At 52.0% G+C, this 17,804-nt stretch overlaps 1 protein-coding gene across 4 annotated transcripts in view; it reads right to left on the bottom strand.

Moving 5' to 3' along the window:
• The window catches only part of DAG1 (dystroglycan 1), a 66,654-nt gene extending 59,166 nt beyond the window's left edge, over positions 1-7,488 (bottom strand). The window contains exons 1-2 of one of the 4 annotated variants that reach the window (XM_019024209.4): positions 7,117-7,428; positions 620-676 (exon numbers count right to left, since the gene is read on the bottom strand). The gene's annotated coding sequence lies outside the window, so the exon portion shown is untranslated. Of the gene's footprint in view, positions 1-619; positions 677-7,116 lie in introns of all 4 variants that reach the window. The other 3 variants (XM_055382377.2, XM_004034147.5, XM_004034145.5) reach the window with 3 other exon arrangements.
• Between the last annotated feature and the right edge of the window lie 10,316 nt (positions 7,489-17,804).

Genomic DNA, 17,804 nt, shown 5'->3' with positions numbered 1-17,804 from the left:
AGGGGTTTGAGATCAGCCTGGACAACATAGTGAGATCCCATCTCCACAAAAAGTTACAAAAATTAGCCGGGCATGGTGACATGCCCCTGTAGTCCCAGCTACATGGGAGGCCAAGGTGGGAGGACGGCTTGAGCCTAGGAGGTCAAGGTCTGCAGTGAGCTGTAATCATGCCACTGCACTCCAGCATGGGTGACAGACAGAGATCCTGTCTCAAAAACAAATAAATAAGCTGGGCAGCGGTGGCTCACCCCTGTAATCCCAGCACTTTGGGAGGCCGAGGCGGGCGGATCACCTGACGTCGGGACTTCGATACCAGCCCAACCAACATGGAGAAACCCCGTCTCTACTAAAAATACAAAATTAGCTGGGCGCGGTGGCACATGCCTGTAATCCCAGCTACTTGGGAGGCTGAGGCAGGAGAATTGCTTGAACCCGGGAGGCAAAGGTTGCAGTGAGCCAAGATCACACCATTGCACTCCAGGCTGGGTGACAGAGCAAGACTTTGTCTCAAAAAAATAAATAAAAATAAATAAATATAATTCTGTGGTTATCATTTTGGCCAGTATGTGATTATTCCTCAACTTTCTTTTGCAGAAATGTCTCTATTCAAGTACCTTACCTCACATTCTAGTGCTAGGTTGCTTTAAAAGCCTTATCTTCCTGGAGAGCAGTGGCCCTGCAGGAAAAGGAGGAAACAATATTGGTGAATGCCCACAACTGAAATAGAATTATACCACACTGACCAACTCCAGAGGAAGTGGGGAATGCCACTGAGTCTCCTGCCCACACCACAAATTACTCACCCTTCTTTGTCAAAGGTCACAGTAAGAAAATGAAACATTTTCTGTACAGTCAATCCAGAACCAAAAATTATAAATAGTAAAATTAATTTCAGTGTATTTTAGACAGTGGTATTTTTTAAAACGATTAGCTCAAAAAGGTATAACTGAGAAGAAAAACCTCAACACTGCAAAACCTCAAACTTGGCTCACTGCAACCTCCACCTCCCAGGTTCAGGCAATTTTCCTGCCTCAGCCTACCAAGCCGCTTGGATTACAGGTGCGCGCCACCACGCCCAGCTAATTTTTGTATTTTTTAGTAAAGAAGGGGTTTCACCATGTTGGACGGGCTGGTCTCGAACTCCTGAGCTCAGGTGATCCACCCGGCTCGGCCTCCCAAAGTGCTGGGATTACAGGTGTGAGCCACTGCGCCCAGCCCAAAACCTCAACACCATTAAATGTATCTCATGACAAGCAAGATAAAAGACATTTGGTCATAAAAGTAATTTTTTAAATATGCAGCTGATTGTTCCAGTAGAATCCCGCTTTTAAAACATAAATATAAATTAAGTCAACATACTGCTAAAGTTCGTTCAGATTTAACCACTTCAACACAGAACACAGACCAGCTTCACCAACTTTGACACCCTCAGTTTATGATCTTCTACTAATGCATCTCATCCATCTTTCTACCCTGGACCCTGAGTAAAACTAAGAAAATGCTTAGCTATGGCCGGGTGCAGTGGCTCATGCCTGTAATCCCAGCACCTTGGGAGGCCGAGATGGGCAGATCATGAGGTCAGGAGATCAAGACCATCCTAACACAGTGAAACTCCGTCTCTACTAAAAATACAAAAAAATATATATATACATATATTAGCCAGGTGTGGTGGCGTGCACCTGTAGTCCCAGCTACTCGGGAGGCTGAGGCAGGAGAATGGCATGAACCCAGGAGGCGGAGCTTGCAGTGAGCCAGGATCGCACCACTGCACTCCACATTCCAGCCTGGGTGACAAAGCCGACTCCGTCTCAAAAAAAAAACAAAAAAAAGAAAAAGAAAATGCTTAGCTATCAAACCTAAGAAATTGGAAAACAGAGAACCCTATTCCTTAAGGCTAAATTAAGCCTTCTGGCTGGTGTAATTTTGTAAGCTACTCTAAATTCCTATTTATAGAAATTGCTGGCTGGGCACGGTGGCTCATACCTGTAATCCCAGCTACTTGGGAGGCTGAAGCAGGAGAATCACATGAACCCAGGAGGTGGAGGTTGCAGGAGCCAAGATCGCGCCATGCACTCCAGCCTGGGCAACAGAGTGAGACTCCATCACAAAAAAAAAAAAAAAAAAAAAGCTGGCCAGGCGAGGTGGCTCACGCCTGTAATCCCAGCACTTTGGAAGGCCGAAGCAGGCGGATCACCTGAGGTCGGGAATTTGATACCAGCTTGACCAACATGGAGAAAACCTGTCTCTACTAAAAATACAAAATTAGCCAGGCGTGCTGATGCATGCCTGTAATCCCAGCTACTCGGGAGGCTGAGGCAGGAGAATCACTTGAACCCAGGAGGCGGAGGTTGCAGTGAACCAATATCGCACCATTGCACTCCAATCTGGGTAACAAGAGCGAAACTCCATCTTAAAAAAAAAAACTGGGCACGGTGGCTCACGTCTGTAATCCCAGCACTTCGGGAGGCCGAGGCGGGCAGATCACGAGGTCAGTAGATCGAGACCATCCTGGTTAACACAGTGAAACCCCGTCTCTACTAAAAATACAAAAAAATTAGCTGGGCACGGTGGCGGGCACCTGTAGTCCCAGCTACTCAGGAGGCTGAGACAGGAGAATGGCGTGAACCCGGGAGGCGGAGCTTGCAGTGAGCCGAGATCATGCCACTGCACTCCATGCAGCCTGGGTGACAGAGCGAGACTCCGTCTCAAAAAAAAAAAAAAAAAAAACTAATTAATTAATTAATTTTAAAAAAAAGGCCAGGCATGGTGGCTCAGGCTTGTAATCCCAGCACTTTCGGAGGCTGAGGAAGGCAGATTGCTTGAGCTCAAAAGTTCGAGACCAGCCTGGGAAACATGGAGAAACTCCATCTTTACAAAAACAAAAATCAGGGCGGTGCGCAGTGGCTCGTGCCTGTAATCCTAGCATTTTGGGAGGCCAAGGAGAGTGGATCACCTGAGGTCAGTAGTTTGAGATCAGCCTGGGCAACATGGCAAAACCCCATCTCTACCAAAAAATACAAAAATTAGCCGGGTATGGTGGTGCATGCCTGTAATCCCAGCCACTTGGGAGGCTGAGGCAGGAGAATCACTTGAACCCAAGGGGCAGAGGTTGCAGTGAGCCAAGATCGCACCACTTCACTCCACACTAGGCAAAAGAGCGAAACTCCACCTCAAAAAAAAAATTAGCCGGTTGCGGTGACTCACGCCTGTAATCCCAGCACTTTGGGAGGCCGAGGCGGGCAGACCACAAGGTCGGGAGATGGAGACCACCCTGGCTAACATGGTGAAACCCCATCTCGACTAAAAATTTAAAAAATCAGCCGGGTGTGGTGGCACGCACCTGTAGTCCCAGCTACTCGGGAGGGCAAGACAGGAGAATCACTTGAACCCAGGAGGCGGAGGTTGCAGTGAGCCGAGATCATGCCACTGCACTCCAGCTTCGGCGACAGAGCAAGACTCGGTCTCAAAAAATATATATATATATTAGCCAGGAGTGATGGCGTGTGCCTGTGGTCCTAGCTACTCAGGATGCTGAGGTGGGAGGATTGCTTGAGCCAGGGAGGTTGGTCGAGGCTGCAGTGGGCCAAGATCCCACCACTGCACTCCAGCCTGGATAACAGAGTGAGACTCTGTCTCAGAAAAAAAAAAAAAAAAAAAAAGGCCAGGCGCAGTGGCTCACGCCTGTAATCTCAACACTTTGGGAGGCCGACGCGGGCGGATCACCTGAGATCAAGAGTTCAAGATTAGGCTGGCCAACATGGTGAAACCCCATCTCTACTAAAAATGCAAAAAATTAGCCTGGCGTGGTGGCAAGTGCCTGTGATCCCAGCTACTCGGGAGGCTGAGGCAGGAGAATTGCTTGAACCTGGGAGGCAGAGGTTGCAGTGAGCCAAGATCACGCCACTTTATTCCAGCCTAGGTGATGTGACAGAGCAAGACTCCGTCTCAAAAAAAAAAGGAAGAAAAGAAAAGAAATGAAATATGCTCTCATCTGCCTCCACAAGGATGAACACACATTGACTCTCACGGGTTAAGATGCCTGCTGTGCGCAAGAGGAAATGCAGTACCCCAGGTTCAAGTAGGAGATAAAGTTTTGTGCCTTTTTTTTTTTTTTTTGAGACTGAGTCTCGCTCTTTCGCCCAGGCCGGACTGCAGTGGCGCTATCTCAGCTCACTGCAAGCTCCGCCTCCTGGGTTCACGCCATTCTCCTGCCTCAGCCTCCAGGAGAATGAATAGCTGGGACTACAGGCGCCCGCCACCGCGCCTGGCTAATTTTTTGTATTTTTAGTAGAGACACGGTTTCACCGTGTTAGCCAGGATGGTCTTGATCTCCTGACCTCGTGATCCACCCGCCTCAGCCTCCCAAAGTGCTGGGATTACGGGCGTGAGCCACCGCGCCTGGCAAGTTGTTTTTTTTTTATTTTTTATTTTTTTTGAGACCGAGTTTTGCTCTTGTCACCCAGGCTTTCAGCTCACTGCAACCTCCGCCTCCCGGGTTCAAGCGATTCTCCTGTCTCAGCCTCCCGAGTAGCTGCGATTAAAGGCGCCCGCCACCATGCCTGGCTAATTTTTGTATTTTTTAGTAGAGACGGGGTTTCACCATGTCAGCCAGGCTGGTCCTGAACTCCTGACCTCAGGTAATCCACCTGCCTCAGAATCCCAAAGTGCTGGGATTACAGGCGTGAGCCACCACGCCCTGCCTGGAGATAAAGTTTTTTTTTTGTTTGTTTGTTGTTTTTTTTTTTTGAGACGGAGTCTCGATCTGTGGCCCAGGCTGGAGTGCAGTGGCTCTATCTCAACTCACTGCAAGCTCCGCCTCCCGGGTTCACGCCATTCTCCTGCCTCAGCCTCCTGAGTAGCTGGGACTACAGGTGCCCACCACCACGCCCGGCTAATTTTTTGTATTTTTAGTAGAGAGGGGGTTTCACCGTGTTAGCCAGGATGATCTCGACCTCCTGACCTCGTGATCCGCCCGCCTCGGCCTCCCAAACTGCTGGGATTACAGGTGGGAGCCACCGTGCCCGGCGATAAAGTTTTTAATAATCAAATGCCAGGCCTCCTTTCCTATGCATCGACGGCAGACTAAGTGGTCCCTAAGTGGTCCCTCCAAATCCCACCATCCTCAACACTAACCAGACACAAGCAACTCTGTGGGCCACTATACCAGGTAGTCAAGAAGGTATTTAAACCCTTGGTTATGCTTGGTCTTCTAGCCCATGCATTCCAGAATGTAGCTCCTCCCCCATCATGGCAGGACATCCCCTCTGTACTACCTTTTCAGTCTCTCTTTTCTGATGGCTCCTTCTCCCTCCCCACCTCTCCTCTGTTAGCTGACTTAACTGCCAGAGGTCCTGACCCCCTCCCTCTTCCTGCCACTCCACCAGCAATACCTTTCTAAACACAGGTCTGGGTCACACCACTCTACTGATGAAAAGGCTCCCCAGACTCCTGCACCCCACATACAAAGTTGGAACTCCTGAGCACAAGGCAGGCCGAGAGCTCGCACCTGCCAAGCTGGAGGACTCCCAAGCACTATTTTAGGTGCTCATGTACATGTGGTTCCCTGTGTCCAGGCCTTGATGTCCCCCACTAATTCCTGCTGGCCCTGAAAGCCACAGCTCAGGAATTCCCTCTCTCCTCAGGCTACTATGTGAGCACGCTTAGTGGGCAGACACTATTAATCATGGGTTCCCCGGTCCCCACTGCCCCCTAAACTGAATTCCTTAAGGGCAGAAGCAGACTCTTTTACATGGGTCCCTAGGATCTACCGCAGAATTTGGCAGGTAGTGAATCAAAATATTTGTTAAAATGAATAAATGCATTTTGCAAAGTCAATTTTTAAGAACAGTGAGGATTTGCACTGTGCCTCTTTTAACAAAGGCACATGTCAGCACAAGCTTTTATATCCCATAGGGTCTTCACATGATGGATCCAACTCCCTACTGAAATCTGATTTCTCCAAAATACAGGACACAGGCCATGAGCTCTTCTTCCTTAGTTCACAGCAAAGAAAACCCACAAAAGTTCAACTAAACTTCTCCATACTCAAACTATGGATTTTTATGCCTCCAAAATGTAGCACGGTTGAATTCTTTTTTAGAACAGGAACATTCCAAAATAATGTCTCTGAACTTAACTAAGCATAGAACCTGATAAAACTGCAATACCCCATCTACACCAGACTTTGCAAAACACCTGAAAGCACATCCAGCTCTCTATCTGGAATTATGTCCTATAAACACCACCTTCCCTTCACGGAGTCTGGCTTCTATGCCAGGAGTCATTTCTACTCGCTTATTTAGGGAAGCAGCAGGCTAGAATCTTAAGTTAGACTCTGCGCTATGAAGGTGCTGTCCCAGGCTCTTGCCTCAACCAGTCAAAACTTCATCGTCACCATTAAAACTAATTCTGAAGTAACTCGATTTACAAAAATAAGAACTTTTCAAGTTATAGAGATTAAAGGATGCATTTTAAGTTACCAGTTGAGTTTGTAGGAAACTAACTTAGAATTTATGGCAAAAGAATTCCAAGCCGAGACGACATTTTCTGTGGAGACACTATCTAAATACACTCGCAGGTGAACCAGGTCTGCCAAATACAAAGTGAAAAGGTAGTAAGTAAACAAGCTTCCAAAGGAGCTCAAGTAAGGATGACGGAACCCAAGGCTCTGAGCAGCTCTGACAGAGCAGTGGCGGCAGCGGTGCCCTTCCCTGCCTCTAGCGGGGCTCGACTCCCCACAGTCGGAATCCGGCCCAACTGGGCCACAACCCCTATTGGAAGCCAGGGAGGCGGCCCGCAGGCGGCTCACGACCGCGGCCAAGGCGCAGGCTCCGCGTTCCCGGGAGCGCGGGCCGAGCTGAGGCCTGGCCCATCGCCGCGGCGCGCGGCCCGGGCCTTGCAGCCGAACGCTCCGAGCCTTTGCCTGCAGGACCCAGAGCAAAGGGGCGGCTCCGCCCGGGCGGCACCACCTCCTCACCCACAAGGACGTCCGCGGCCGTGTCCCCGCCCCGCGCCGAACAGCGAGCAGCAGCAGGTGTTCCGCGGAAGGCTCAGCCGGCAGCAGGGATGGGGGCCCAAGCAGCCAGGCAGAGCGGATAGGGCGGGCGGTGCACTCACCCAGCGCCGGCGGGAGGACCGCGGCAGGTGTTCGCTCCTCCCGGCCCCAGGACGCCGCCACCGCCGCTCCCCGGGGACTCGGCGCGAAGCTGCCGCCGCTGCCACCGCCAAGCCTAAGAAGCGCGAGCGGCGCGCCGCAGCCTCCGCGCGAGCACGTACCGGGCGGTGAGAGGGCGCTGAGCGAGAGGGCGCTGAGCGCGAGGGCGGGGCGCGCGGCCGGAGCCTAGCAACCGCCTGACACGCGAGTATTGCAGCCAATCCAGCGGCCAGCTCCGCGCGGCGCCGACTGGCTGTCCGCGCGCCGCCGGCTTCTGCCTGCGTCGGCCGCTCCGCAGCGCGCCGCACCCGCGCGCAAGCCCCGCCCCAGCCCGCACCTCTCTGCTCATTGGCTAGCCACTCCCCCGCCCTAAAAGTCACGCCCCATTATGGAAGCCTCGCCCCCACGGCCAGGGAAGTCCGTCCCGGGACACACCCCGGCGGCCGGTCCCGGTCACTCGGAGCCTTCAGAACCAGTAGTGTGGGGGAGGGGCTCCCCGCCCAACTTCAGGCCTTTGGGCCTCTAAGACTAATCAAGGGACAGTCAGGACTGCGAACTGGCCCAGCAACTGGCCACCCGTCGACTGCGTTCAGCCCTCCTTATTTCCTTCGAATGCAAATCAAGGGGTATTTCTAAGCCATGAGAACAATCAGGAAGCGTTCTCTCAATTGCAAAGGATGAAAGCCTTGCTGCCCGGCCCTTACACGGATGGGAGACTGAGGACAGGGACAGGAGGAGCGGGAAGCTAGCTCATCTCCTAGAGCCTCGCCCACAGCAGGCTGGGGAGTCGGAAAGCGCCTCAGGCCTAACCCTCGTCCCCTCCCCCTGCCTGGAACACTGGAATCCGACGCCTGCTCTCCTGCCCAAAATAGCTCTAACTCGCAGGCGCTGGTCACTCACTCCTAGTGGCCGGCATTCTTTTGGTGGGGGAAGAAATAAGAGAGGGGGGTTGCTGCCTGGAACATTCAAGGGGAGGGTCCTAAAGTAGCTCTAGCTCTCCCCAGGACTTAACCTGCAGCCCCCCACCCCAAAAGCCCCAGACTTTACAGTTACTGAAATTGACAGTTATCGGATGGGTCTGGGAATGAGACCCGTGGTGGGCTCTGCTTCTCATCCCCACACCATGCACAGGATGGGTCCATTACCTCCTTGGCCTGTGGCCAGGCTGGAATTTCAGGCCTGCACTCTTGACAGCAAGCACATTCTGAACACAGAACTGGCTGCCACCAGCCATGGTTTCCTCCCTGGATCCCAGAGAGCTCTGGGGCTCCCTGGCTTTCCCTCCCTCCTCAGGAGTGTCTGGGAGATGCAAGTTACAGAGATAAGAAAGGAATGCCCCATCTCCCAAAAACATACCTTTTTGCAATTATCTATACTTCAGTGTCTCGGCTCCAAACCTCATTCACAGAGACAAGAAAAGGAAGGGGCTAGGTGCTGTGCTCCCGCCTGTAGTCCCAGCACTATGGGAGGCCGAGGCAGGTGGATGGATAGCTTGAGCTCAGGAGTTCAAGACCAGCCTGGGCAACGTGTCGAAACCCCGCCTCTACAAAAAAGTACCAAAAAAAAAAAAAAATTGACCAGCCGCGGTGGCTCACACCTGTAATCTCAGCACTTTGGGAGGCCAAGGCGGGTGGATCACCTGAGGTCAGGAGTTTGAGACCAGCCTGACCAACAACGTGAAACCCCGTCTCTACTAAAAATACAAAAATTAGCCCGGCATGGTGGCAGACGCCTGTAGTCCCAGCTACTCGGGAGGCGGAGACAGGAGAATTGCGTGAACCCAGGAGGCAGACGTTGCAGTGAGCTGAGATCATTCCACTGAACTCCACCTGGGCAACAGAACAAGACTCTGTCTCAAAAGATAAAAATTAAAAATAAAATTGGCCAAGCGGGGTGGCACATGACCTGTGCTCCCAGCTACCTGGGAGGCTGAGGTGGGAGGATTGCTTGAGACCAGGAGGTTGAGACTGCAGTGAGCGGGTGTTCACACCACTGCACTCCAGCCTATGCAATAGAGGGAGACCCTGTCTCCAAAAAAAAGAAAGGGCGGGGGGGGGGGGGGCTAACCATGCAGAAAATTATTTATTTGGGTTTCTAAGTAAAATATATTCTATTCTCTCATTCACTCCTTTGGCTCTGAGAGTGCACCACCTACCCCACCACCGTGCACTGCTTTGCAGCCATACGTTCTGCTGCATATTTTAGTGTCTGACTATATAGTTTTATATCTCAGGTCTGTAATTCCAGCACTTTGGGAGGCCAAGGAGGGTGGATCTCTTGAGCCCATGATTCAAGACCAGTCTGGATTATATAGTGAGACACCATCTCTACAAAAAAATTTTTTTAATTAGCCAGGTGCTTGAGCTTTGGAGATTAAAACTACAGTGAGCCATGATCACACCACTGCACTCCAGCCTGGGCAACAAGAGGGAAACTCTGTCCCCCCTCAAAAAAAAAGGTCAGGAGGCTTGGCTGACCAGACCTGAACAAGCCACTTAGGAGGCCTAACCACCTCCCACCAGAACCCAACCAGCCCCCACTGGAGTCCATACCAAAGTTGACACAGAAATAGCTGTCTTCATGGTCCCCTAGACTGGCTTGGGGCTGTAAAGTTAAGGCCTCGTTACTCTCTTTAGTTCTAAGAGTCAAAGCCTTTACCCTCAGTGGGAACTGCACAGCCTACTCCAGAGTTCAGCACAAGGTCCCCAGTAACTCACCTTCCAAACCCCAGCAGAGCCTAGGCCACTCCAGGCCAGGTTTGGTGCTTACAACCAGTTGGAGGGCAGAACCAAAAATGAGGTCTGGGCCAGGCTCAGTGGCTCATACCTGTAATCCCAGCACTTTGGGAAACTAAGGCAGGTGGATCGTTTGAGCTCAGAAGTTCAAGAGCTGTCCATGGCCATACCACCCTGAATGCACCCAAGCTCGTCTGATCTCAGAAGCTAAGCAGGGTTGGGCCTGGTTAGTACTTGGATGGGAGAAGTTTGAGACCAGACTGCGCAACATGTTAGCAAGACCCCCATCTCTACAAAAAATTAAAAAATTAGCGAGGCATATGGCACCCACCTGTGGTCCCAGATACTCAGGAGGCTGAGGTGGATCACTTGAGCCTGGGAGGTGGAGGTTGCAGTGAGCTGCAGTCATGCCACTGCACTCCAGCCAGGTGACAGGGTAAGATCCTGACTCAAGAAAAAATAAAAAGGCTGGGCGCGGTGGCTCATGCCTGTAATCCCAACACTTTGGGAGGCTGAGGTGGGTGGATCACAAGGTCAGGAGTTCCAGACCAGCCTGACCAATATGGTAAAATCCCTTCTCTACTAAAAATATGAAAATTAGCTGGGCGTGGTGGTGCACACCTGTAATCCCAGCTACTCAGGAGGCTGAAGCAGGAGAATCGCTTGAACCCAGGAGGCAGAGGTTGCAGTGAGCTAAGATTGCACCACTTCACTCCAGCCTGGGCGACAGAGTGAGACTCCGTCTCAGAAAAAAAAAAGAAAGAAAGAAAAAAATGAGGCCTGGGTTACTCCCAGGAGCAGCTACTCAAAGGACCCATGTGGTATGGAATGGGGAGGACTGATCAAGAGGCAAAGAATGAGGATCTTCGGGCCTGTCAGTCCCCAACTCTCTTGGGCCTTCAGCCCCCAGTGTTTCCTCCACATAGACCCTCAACCTGAGGATTCAGGAAGATTATCTGATTAAGGTTTGTCTCTTCCACTGAAGTATGAGCCCTTGATGCTAGAGACCAACTTTCTTGGCCCCACATAGCAACCACCACCTAACAGCAAGTGGCAGATAGCAGAGGCTCAATTTTGGTTTCGGAAGGAAGGAAGCAAGTTGCTACTCCAAAGGTCCATGCCCTGTGCAAAGCCCAAGACAAATGTCCTAGTGTTTGCTTGGGGCTCATGTGACTTAAACTAAGACCGTGGTTTTAGTTAGAACAAATCCAAGGGACATTACGTGGACCAAACTTTCTGATGGTCCTAGGATTCCAGGGCTTTTTACCCTGGCGTGTTTCCGAGAAGCTGAGGGTCAAGGACCAGTGCTCATCCTCAGATTCTTCCCAGGGGAGGGAGGCCTCTGCTGCTGATTCCTCTCCAGGCCTGACAGAGAGGGGCAGGGGCTGGTGCTGGTCAAGGGTGGAGGCTCCTGACCCAAATGCCAGGCCCACAGGCCTGCCTGAGGCAGAGGGCTAGCAAGCAGGGCCAGCCAAGTCACGGCAAGGGAGGAGTCCCTTTTGTCTGGATTTAACAGAAGGCTGATTGTTTGGCAGCTCTGGCAGAAAGAAAGGACTGATAAGTTCATCCGAGATAAACTGCCAGTAGGCGTGTTTGTGGGTCACCACCAGCCTTCCCAGAAGCCAGTTCCTCCCCTTGCAGGGCCCTCCACTCCAGCACTTCCACCAGACCCCTCCATACATGGCTGGCAAAGAGCATTCCTCCAGTCAACTGGGCCACAGCTTCCACACCTGTCCCTCTAGGAACATAGAGTCCTATGGGGCAGGAACCCCATAGTAAGGGGGACTGTTGGTTGAATAAATAAAAGACACCCTTCTTTTTTTGAGATGGAGTTTCGCTGTTGTTGCAAACTCCCAACCTCAGGTGATCCACCTGCCTCAGCCTCCCAAAGTGCTGGGATCGCAGGCGTGAGTCACCGCACCCGGCCTATTGTTTTGTTTTTTTTTGTGTGACAAAGTCTCGCTCTTGTTCCCCAGGCTGGAGTGCGATGGCGCAATCTCGGCTCACTGCAACCTTCGCCTCCCGCGTTCAAGCAATTCTCCTGCCTCCGCCCCCAGAGTAGCTGGGATTACAGGCGCCTGCCATCACGCCCAGCTAATTTTTCTATTTTTAGTTGAGACGGGGTTTCACCATGTTGGCCAGCCAGGCTGGTCTCAAACTCCTGACCTCAGGTGATCCATCCGCCTCGGCCTCCCAAAGTGCTGGGATTATAGGCGTGAGCCACCGCGACTGGCCTTCTTTATTTTTATTTATTTTATTTTATTTTTTTAAACATTCTCCCTCTGTCACCCAGGCTGGAATGTAGTGGCGCAATCTTGACTCACTGCAACTTCTGCCTCCTGGGCTCAAGTGATTCTCCTGCCTCAGCCTCCTGAGTAACTGGGAATACAGGCGCAGGGCCTGCCACCATGCCTGGCAATTTATTTATTTATTTATTTATTTATTTAATCTTTTTTTTTTTTTTTTTTTTGAGACCGAGTCTTGCTCTGTCGCCCAGGCTGGAGTGCAGTGGCACGATCTCCACTCACTGCAAGCTCCGCCTCCTAGGTTCATGCAATTCTCCTGCCTCAGCCTCCTGAGTAGCTGGGACTACAGGCGCCCGCCACCACGCCCGGCTAATTTTTTGTATTTTTAGTGGAAACGGGGTTTCACCATGTTAGCCAGGATGGTCTCGCTCTCCTGACCTCGTGATCCGCCCGCCTCGGCCTCCCAAAGTGCTGGGATTACAGGCGTGAGCCACCAAGCCCGGCCTTTTTTTTTTTTTTTTTTTTGAGACGGAGTCTCCCTCTGTCACCCAGGCTGGAGTGCAGTAGTGCGATCTCGGCTCACCGCAAGCTCCGCCTCCCGGGTTCACGCCATTATCCTGCCTCATCCTCCCGAGTAGCTGAGACTACAGGCGCCCACCACCACGCCCAGCTAATTTTTTGTATTTTTAGTGCAGACAGGGTTTCACTGTGTTAGCCAGGATGGTCTCGATCTCCTGACCTCGTGATCCACCCTCCTCTGCCTCTCAAAGTGCTGGGATTACAGGCGTGAGCCACCGCGCCGAGCCAATTTTTTTAAATTATTTATTTATTTATTTATTTATTTGAGACGAAATCTCACTCTGTGGCCCAGGCTGGAGTTCAGTGGCTCCATCTCTGTTCACTGTAACCTCCGCCTCCCGGGCCCAAGCGATTCTCCCGCCTCAGCCCCCTGAGTAGCTGGGATTACAGGCGCCCGCCACCACGCCTGGCTAATTTTTTTTTTTTTTTTTGAGGCGGAGTCTTGCTCAGTCACCCAGGCTGGAGTGCAGTGGCGCGATCTCGGCTCACTGCAACCTCCGCCTCCCAGGTTCACGCCATTCTCCTGCCTCAGCCTCCTGAGTAGCTGGGACTACAGGCACCCGCCACTATGCCCAGCTAATTTTTTTTTTTTTTTTTTTTTTGTATTTTTAGTAGAGAGGGGATTTCACCATGTTAGCCAGGATGGTCTCCATCTCCTGACCTTGTGATCAGCCCATCTTGGCCTCCCAAAGTGCTGGGATTACAGGCGTAAACCACCACGCCCGGCTTCTAATTTTTGTATTTTTACTAGAGACGGAGTTTCACCATGTTAGCCAGGCTGGTCTCCAACTCCTGACCTCAAGTGATCCGCCCACCTTGGCCTCCCAAAGTGCTGGGATTACAGGCATGAGCCACTGCACCTGGCCTCAGCAGGGGCTTATTCTTTACATGTACACACTGGAGAATGTGACTGATTAGCTAACATTCACCTTTTATTCCTTTATTAGTTCACCTCAAGATGGCCAGAGGACTGCTCTCATTCATCCCAGAAATGTCGAGGATTCCTTACACTACAGATAGGGCTCTCAGAGGCCCTTCCTGTCTCTGTCAGCACTCAGCCTAGAGGCAAAAGCTATATTTTCACCTGGATCCAATACTTTCCAGTGTTTCAGGGGCATACTCATCAGCCATGACAGCAGGGCCAGAGTCAGTGTTTGCTTGGTGGCCCATCAATGTCTCTGACTAAAGGGCCACTGAGGGGTGCCCAGGCCAATGAGAAGGACAGGCCCAAATAAGATCTAGCCAGCTCTGAAAGAGGTGTTTCTGCCCTAGAAAAGCCCCTGGTTGACCCCTGAGCCAGATTTGGGCTGACATGTGATGGAGAAGAGAACAATTCTGCTAAACTGGACGAATATGGGTGGTGTCCCCCACGACTTTGGGTTTAGGGGCTAGCTGGTCAGTAACTGAAGAGAATGAACAAACAGACCCCCTAGCTTTGCTTGCTTCCACTGACTGCCTGGCTAGACTAAACCTAATCTAGTGTTTAGTCCAGTGCTCAAGGCCACAGACACAGTGTTTTGGGAATAGCCATGCAAAGTCAGTCTTGGGGGACTATCTTATCCCAGAGCCAGCAGGGAGCTGAATGTAGCTAAGGGAGGGGGCATTGGACATGTATGTCCACCCACGGGGAAAGGTGTTTTTTGGCCAGGTGTGGTGGCTCATGCCTGTAATCCCAGCACTTTGGGAGGCCGAGGCGGGCAGATCACCCAAGGTCAGGAGTTCGAGACCAGCCTGACCAACATGGAGAAACCCCGTCTCTACTAAAAATACAAAATTGGCCAGGTGTGGTGGCCTATCCCTGTAGTCCCAGCTACTTGGGCAGCTGAGGCAGGAGAATCGCTTGAACCCAGGAGGCAGAGGTTGCAGTGAGCCGAGACCACGCCACTGCACTCCAGCCTGGGCACTGGGCAACAAGAGCGAAACTCCATCTCAAAAAAAAAAAAAGAATAAAGAATAAGCCCCTGATGGCTAGGCACGGTGGCTCACGCCTGTAATCCCAGCACTTTGGGAGGCCAAGGTGGGCGGATCATGAGGTCAGGAGATCGAGACCATCCTGGCTAACACGGAACACGGTGAAACCCCGTCTCTACTAAAAATACAAAACATTAGCCGGGCGTGGTAGCGGGCGCCTGTAGTCCCAGCTACTCGGGAGGCTGAGGCAGGAGAATGGCATGAACCCGGAAGGCAGAGCTTGCAGTGAGCCGAGATCATGCCACTGCACTCCAGCCTGGCGACAGAGTGAGACTCCGTCTCAAAAAAAAAAAAAAAAAGAATAAGCCCCTGCTGAGACTCAGAGCCGAGTTCACTGTATGACTTTGCAAAGCTGCTTGCCCCCTCTAAGCCCCTTGGTCACCTCATCATCAAGTGACCTCATATGTGGGCTGTGGCCCTGTCTGCTCACTAAAAATGACAGAAGACCAGATTATGTGACTGAGTCACGGCCAGGGTGAAACATCCATCCATGACTTGTTGAATCCACAGATATTTACTGAGTCTATTGTACGCTAGGAACACATGAAGAAATAAAAGGGACAAGCCCTTCCCTTGTGGAGCCCAAATTCCAGACAAATAAGACAGTAAATAAAATAAGTAAATACAAATGTAATAATCAGGTAGTTACAAAGGGGATGAGAGGGAAGGGGGGAACCAAGGTGTACTGTGTGGTGCAGAACATTTGAGAAATCCACTCTTTAAAGGCAGAGCCTGTAGGAGGTGAACACGGAGGAAACCCTGGGGTTTTCTGGAGAGTGAATGGAATAAGCCTAGAGAAAGGCCACAGTGAAGGCTTAGGAGAAAGTGGGTAGGGCAGGCCTGAAAGACCTTGGAAATCCCCAAGGCCTGAGCAGTGAATGGAGTGGTGATAAAGGAGAGAAAGCAACAGATGGGAGAGCAGGCACCAGGACTATATTTAACCAGGCTGGGCTTTGCCAGAAAGGTAGGATCCCAGGAGCAGGGGGCATGGTAGGTGAAAGATGGGAGCAAGGAGGAGGAGGAGGAGGAGAAGGAGGGTGGGAGGGCCAGGGCAGGCAGTGCCCTCAGGCCTCCAGGAAGGAATGCAGTTGGGTGAGGGGTGAGGGGACAGCAGCTGAGCTCCAGGCTTGCAGCCCTTCCTTCCCCTGTAGGTGGGGAAAGAAAGGTGGGAGCACAGAGGAGGGGTTGGGGAGGAGAGAGCAGCCAGAGTGGAGGCAGAGGTGGGGGTCATGTGGAGGAGGGGCAACAGGCATCAGGGAAGTCAAGTCAGAACAAGCATTTAGAGAGAAAATTTCTCACTTGTCCTTCCTCCACCTTCCCTGGAATGCAGAGAGGCCACTCCCCTCCTTCCAGCCCCAGGAGAGAAAGGTCAAAGGGGAAGGGACATGGTGGAGGAAGGGCTCCCTTGGGCCTGGATATACTCCTGGTATACTTAGTATGTAAGGACTTCAGGGGAGACCCAGCATGGCCCATCAGAGAGGGCCCAGCGTCAACTGCCTGGGGAAAGGAAACCCATGGACTGGGCCAATGGCAGAGGTGGGAGAAAGGAGAGAGTGGAGAGGAGAGGGTAGCTGGGGAGCAGGGAGCAGTTAGGAAGGTCCTGCCTTAAGATGGATTCCAGGGCAAACCCCCACCTACCTCCCCCAGAGCTACTGCTTGACACAAGCATGCTGGAGGCCTTCAGGACAGGTGTAGGGTCACCTGGTAGGCACAAAGCCCAGGCCAGCTGTCCCATCCATCTCTGGGATGCTCTGGGCCGGTGACCCTCAAACGTCCCTCCCAGCAGCTGTCACTTAACCAAGCTGGACAGAATTTCTGGCTGGGGTTGCCCACGAATATGTGTGACCCTCAGGAAAAGGTCTATGTCCATCAGATGAGTTAACTATGCTGGACCTGGCAGGGGACCCCAGGGACTAGGAAGGCCTGGAGTGGGAAGTATTAGGGGCTGAGCTCAGAACTGGCCTTTAAGGTAAGAAAGAGAGAGACCCCAGCTTGAAGCCCAGGCTGTGGGCCTTCAGGGGTGGGCATGACTGGCTATAGCATGGTAGTGGCTCTCTGCAGAGGCACTGACATGTCCCCAGTGCCATACAAAAACCCATTCATGGTGTGTGGAGGGTTTTTCTAGAAAAGGTTAAAAGAAATATTTCATCATCTCCATGCCCCGGGATACTTAATAGAATGTAGCAGCTGATATAAAGGTGAGGACATGTAGGTGTGAGGAAGGCTGTTCCAGGGCCCAGCAGCTGCTCCTCCTACCTTGGGGAAATCCCAGGGAGAAAGCCTGGTCTCAGCTGACCCCATATTCTTCCTCTGCCCAAAACCCCCCTATACTCACTGTGCTGCCTGGGGCTCTCAGCGATTTGTTCAAGGTCAGCAGCACTGAGGCCCTGGCCGGCAGAGAAGTGGGAAATCTCAGGCCTCCTCAGGACACCTACAACCACTGGGAACAGACTTATGTCTAGTAAGCCCCACTGAGCTCACAGGAGGCAGAGCTCAGGGATGCCCAGGCCCACTTGCTGTCACAGTCAAGGTCTTACCCAGGGTCAAGGCCCCAAGGGCTGGGTGTGCACAAGCAGGTGTGCTAGTGCCTGCCTCTGACTGACTGGGGCCTTGGGCAAAGACTTCTCTCTGTATCCTTTCCCCCTCTGACTCCTGTGGACCAGAGCTTTCCAAAGGGCCCTTAGGAATCCTAGGTTCTGTTTGCTTTTTTTTTTTTTTAGAGGGTGTCTCACTCTGTCGCCCAGGCGGGAGTGCAATGGCATAATCTCGGCTCACTGCAACCTCCACCTCCTGGGTTCAAGCAATTCTCCTGCCTCAGCCTCCCGAGCATCTGGGATTACAGGTGTGTACCACCACACCCAGCTAATTTTTGTATTTTTAGTAGAGACGGGGGTTTTGCCATGTTGGACAGGATGGTCTCAATCTCCTGACCTCAGGTGATCTGTGTACCTTGGCCTCCCAAAGTGCTGGGATTACAGGGGTGAGCCACTGTGTCTGGCCTTCTGTTTGCTTTTCTTCCTAGGAATAGGATCAAGCCACAGGAGTGAATAAGGAAAGAGGAGGGTGGGGAAAGAGAAAATTCAACCCAGGAATGAGGAGTTGGGGGGAGTCGTGAGGTGG

Source organism: Gorilla gorilla, chromosome 2 (assembly GCF_029281585.2).
Source record: "Gorilla gorilla gorilla isolate KB3781 chromosome 2, NHGRI_mGorGor1-v2.1_pri, whole genome shotgun sequence".
Classification (NCBI taxonomy): Eukaryota; Metazoa; Chordata; class Mammalia; order Primates; family Hominidae; genus Gorilla; species Gorilla gorilla.
Note: the sequence above shows the minus strand (reverse complement) of the source record. Positions and strands in the feature narration are given on the sequence as shown.